Here is a 5,056-nt window from a genome sequence, read left to right as displayed (position 1 = left end):
ATCCATTGACATTCAGATGCTGCTTTCACAGAGACTTTAGGTTCAGTTCCATGGTGAAACTCACATTTAAAGGCATTAATGAATGTCAGAACTGGGAGGGGGTCTTAGCATATGAAATGTCATAATAAAGAGGGATTTTGGAAGAAAAAATGTTAGCTTTGGAAGAGAATTCAGAGGTCATTGCATAGAAACGCTCCATTTTCAAAAAGGAAATCAAAGCCCAGAGAGGGGACCAAATGAAGGGCAGAGACAAAACTAGAAACACTTGCCGTATTAGAAAGAATTTTCATGGTGCCTCTGACTTTACCTCCTTCTCCCCTTTTGAAAAGAGCTTCCTTAAGAAATGATGAAAGCATAGAGAGAGAAAGTCTATGGCTGACAACCAGCATGTGCCCTTTGGAAAATGTACAACTTCCTCTCATAAGAAAGTCGGAAGTCCTGCCCCACTCTTTAGAGGCTGGGCTCTTCATATGTCTATCAGCTGGAGTGCCAACTTTCATTATCTCCCTCATACAAGGGGGCATCTTTAAGCCTCAAGTCCTTGCAAAACTTCCAGAGGGGACAGGAAAGTGGTCTGTGCCAATGACCCACCATGCCATGGTGTGCTCTTAGCAGATTTTTCAGGGTGGTAAGGTAACTCAGAAATCAATCGTGCAACAGGAAACCAAAGAATATGTTCCTTGTCACTTCCAGCCCGGTGGGAGACTTCCATCACTTCTTGTCTAAATCAGATGATGGCTTTCAGAATTTAATCCTGTAATATGGGGACAAGTAAGAATCAGGAGACCTGGCTTCAAGTATTGGCTCTGCCATCAAACTGCCTGGGGGACTTTGGGTGCATCTTTCTCTCTGGGAATGAAAGGGAATGGCCAGGATTGATTTTGGGGTCCTTTCCTATCACTCTGATTCCTTTCTTTCCAATACCCATAAGGGAAAAGTTCTCACTTAAATCCTCTGGATGCAATGTAAACCCACTCTTCCCTCTCAGAACACTTGTCCTCATGGAAAATATTAGAACAAAGTTTCATACAACATGCTTAATATGCTCACCGGCATGTGGGAATACTCTTTTGAAGAGATCAGATTAGACTGGATGGACATTCAACTTCCTTGGAGCCAGCGGGAAGGATTAAGGCTTTCCAAAAATACATAGCTTCTTTTCCTATCTCTTCCTCAAAACAAGTCATAGGGTCTAGGGATGCTGCCAGACTTTTATGTGTTCTTACACTATGGAAGTGTCTAGTTTTCCATGACAAGTAAATTTAACTTTTTGAGCTGTGGGTGAGGTCACAGGCTGAGCTGAAGGCAACTACTACCATGCAGGGGGAAAAAACAAAACAAAACTCCAGACTGGAATTCGAGAGACCTACTCAAGTTATCTAAATTTGCAGAGCCTCAGTTTACTCCTCTATAAAATGGGGCAGCTAGGTGGCACAGTGGCTAGAGGGCCATGCCTGAAGTCAGGAAGATGAGTCTTCCTGAGTTCAAATCTGGCCTCAGACACTTACTAGCTGTGTGACCTTAGAAAGTCACTTAACCATATTTGCCTTAGTTTCCTCATCTGTCAAATGAGCTGCAGACGGAAATGGCAAACCATTTTAGTATTTCTGCCAAGAAAACCCTCAATGAGGTCATGAAGAGTTGGACACGACAATTCAAAATGGAGATCAGAATAACTGTGATACCCACCTCACAGGGATGTGAGGGAAGAATTCTGTGGATCTTAAATCACTATCCAAATGAGAATTGCAGTGAGTTAGAATCCTGACTTCAACCATTAACTAGGTATGCTGCTTTGGGCAGGACACTTCCCCGCCTAGGCATTTCAATTTCAAATCCAGCCTCAGACACTTACTAGCTGTGTGACAATGGCTAAGTCATTTAACCTCTGTCTGCCTCAGTTTCCTCAACTTAAAAAAAGGGATAAAGTGAGATGAGATAAAATGATTGACACATGCTGCGGCATATGGTGGGTGCTATATAAATGTTTATTTACTTCCCCTCCTCTTTTCAGTTCCCCAATCTATCAGAGGAGGGAATGGGGCTAGATGATTTTTAAGGTCCCTTCTAGCCTGTAATATTCTACTGTGGGTCCCACTTACTCATTCCCACCTCCAAGTTTCAAAACCTTCTCAGAAATATGATTTTTTTAAAATTATGTTTTTGATTCCTTTTCTTTTCCCCAGAACATAAGACAACTGGAATTTGGAGGAAAAGCTGTGATATAAGACGTAGGGGCCTGGGGGAAAAAAACGCTAGCTAGGGAATCAGGTCTGGATTAGAATCCTGGCTTCCCTCACTCCACCCCACTCCTAGGTTGGAAAAGTCCTTTGCTCTCCCATCCTCTCAGTTTACCCATTTGTAAAATAAAGAAGTTGGACTAGGTGAGCTCTGTCTCTTCCAGCTGTAATGTTCTATGATTCTAAGGCTAAGCGGAAAGCACTCTTTACCCTTCTCCAATTAAGGCAAATAGAAAATTACAACTGGTAAAACTGCAAGGGACATCGGAACATAGAACGTTACAGCCGGAAAGGGTCCCTAGGACATAACATGTCAGAGCTGAAAGGGCCCTTATAATTAAATTCAACAAGCATTTATTAGGCACCCACTGCATGCAAGGTGTAGGTGTCATCAATCCAGACAAAAATGAAAAAAAAAAAAACCACAGATACTTTTTTTTTTTTAAACAGCTACTTTCAAGGAGTTTACAATCACAGAAAAGTGAATATTGGAGCAGGAGGAGTTTTAGAACTTGAGACAAAAGGTTAGCGCTAGAAGAGGCCTTGCGGGGTAGTCCTTCAGAGATCCGGAGATCTCTTCTTTCCCTGAACACCTTTCGAGTTCAAAGAGCCAGAAACACTTGAGCAAGTTCGGAGTAAGCTCCCCCTTGGACTAGAAATACATCTCGGATGCCGAGGAGAGAGAGCACAGAGCCACAAATGAAATGAACGGCATCCTAAATTTGAAAAGCCCATCTTAGGGGGAAGTGGCGCCTCGAAAGTGTTCTCTCCCCCATCCCATCCCCATCTCTTCTTATTTCAACGCTCAGAAAACACATTTTCATTGCCAATGAGTTCCTGCCCAGAAATCAGCCGGTGCCTACTCTTCATCCAAACTGATCTGCAGTAGATAGCGGCAGCCGCGGGGTGAGCAAACATACCCGCCCACAAGGTCCGAGATACTTTGGGACGAGGTGGGGGTGGGGGGGTGGCCTGCTAACTTAGAGAAAGTCCTGCCAGGGGAGGGAAATGGGAAGTTGTAGGTTTCTCCAGCCCCGGCTCTGCAATGGGCCACGCATGGACTCCTCGCTCGGGACCTCGCAGCTTCCCCGACTCCCTCCTTAGGTCACTCCCTTCAGAGTTTGAGACCGAATCCCGGAGCCGGGGGACGGCAAGGAGGGCACTTGGAGATCTAAGAGCTTGGGGAAGCAGGCTGGGAAATGCACCGCCCTCGGCCCGCCGAGGAATCATGAGTGCTAATTTGGGGGAGCCAAAATGATGCTGATTCTAGACTACAGCGCGCCCTTGTGTGTATGTGTGTGTGTGTGTGTGTGCGTGAGCGCGCGAGTGCCTTGAGGCTGGGGGGGGGCGTCCGGGGGCCAAGGGGAGGGGGCGGAAGTCCTTGGGGGACGCTAGCTTGGCCGGGAGACACACAGTTTTCCCCAAGGTTGGCCGCCCTCCCGGGGGATGCTTGGGAGAGAAACTCACCGCCTCCGGGGTGTGCCCGCCTCCGGGGTTGCCCGCTCCGGGCCCCGCCGCCCCCAGTTGCAGCCCCGCTCTAGCAGCCCCGAGCGCTTCGCTACCGACGAAATCGGCTCCGCTCATCGCTCCAGGTCCGAAGCGGGTCGGGGGCGGGCGGCAGCAGCGCAGCTCCGTGGCTCCTCAGCCCGGCTCGGCGCAGCCCAGCCTAGCCCAGCCCTGCCCTGCACGGCCCGGCCCGGCTCAGCAGCGGCAGCGGCCGCGGGGCCACGGAGGGAAAGCAGTGGAGGAGGCTGCAGCGCGGAGCCCCAGAGCCTGGGCGAGCCCGGGGGGGGGGGGGGGTGTGGACCCAAGTAATTTGCATGTTTCCCTCTGGTCCCACCTTCCTGATTCACCTATAAATCACTGCTGACATCAGGCCCGGGACGTTGGGAGGCTCTCGGGCGCCGCCAGCGCAACCCAGTCCAGTCCAGCCCAGCCCAGCCCTGCCGGACCGACCCCCGCCCCAGCCTGCCAGCGCCCTGCTTCGGGGGCTGCTTCTCGGACTGGGGACCGGGAGGGTCATGCTTGCGGGCTCGGGAGAGGGACTGCTTTTCCTTCTCAGCTCACCTCTTCCTCCACCTCTCTTCCCTTCTTTGCAAATTCTGCTCTCTTGGAGGAAGGCGCGAGCCCCCCAAATTTCAAGCCCAGTTCTCCAAGCAGAACCCTTTTCCCGAGGAGTGGGCATTGGACTTGGGAACGCCACGTGTGGGGAGCAAACAGTTCTCAAGAACATTGCGACTGGGGTGGGATAGAGCTTAGGAAGACGACTTACGGATTCAGGGGTCCCAGGGTTTTGATCAAGAAGGGACCTTAAGAGAATCGTCCTACGGCGTCATTACACAGAAGAGGAAAGGGAGGGCCAGAGAGGTTGTTATTTGCCCAGACTCACAGGGATACGGGGCAGTTATACAGGGAAATAAGACTTAGGAGTCTAGGAAACCTACGTTCAAATCTCAACCTCAATGTTGGGAATGTTGAGGTTCCCAAAGAACCTCGGGGTCGTTTTTGAAAACCCTACAGAGAGAGCTGGAAGCGGCATCAGAGGCCAAGTAGCCCAATTTACAATTGTGGAAACTGAGGTCCAGAGAAATCAAGTGACTTACCTATGAGCACTTGGCTAATAAAGTGTCTGAGACAGGATTCAAACCCAGGTCTTCCTGACTCCAGCTGCAGCACCCTATCTACCTCGCCAAGCTGCCTGTCATGAAACTGCCTCAGAAGGCCTAAGTGATTTATTTGCCCAAGGTCACAAGAGTGGTGGGTAGTAAGTGGCCAAGTCAGGATGTTGGGCATATGTTCTCTGCCTTTAGATTCAG

The 5,056-nt window shown here is 49.6% G+C and overlaps 1 protein-coding gene across 1 annotated transcript in view; it reads right to left on the bottom strand.

Moving 5' to 3' along the window:
- The window catches only part of CUNH16orf74 (chromosome unknown C16orf74 homolog), a 57,661-nt gene extending 53,867 nt beyond the window's left edge, over positions 1-3,794 (bottom strand). Inside the window, exon 1 of the mRNA XM_027845868.1 lies at positions 3,708-3,794. The gene's annotated coding sequence lies outside the window, so the exon portion shown is untranslated. The remainder of the gene's footprint in view (positions 1-3,707) is intronic.
- Positions 3,795-5,056: the final 1,262 nt, after the last annotated feature.

Source organism: Vombatus ursinus, unplaced genomic scaffold (assembly GCF_900497805.2).
Source record: "Vombatus ursinus unplaced genomic scaffold, bare-nosed wombat genome assembly UNPS02005286.1, whole genome shotgun sequence".
In the NCBI taxonomy this organism is placed as follows: Eukaryota; Metazoa; Chordata; class Mammalia; order Diprotodontia; family Vombatidae; genus Vombatus; species Vombatus ursinus.
This window is presented reverse-complemented; position numbering and strand designations above follow the sequence as displayed.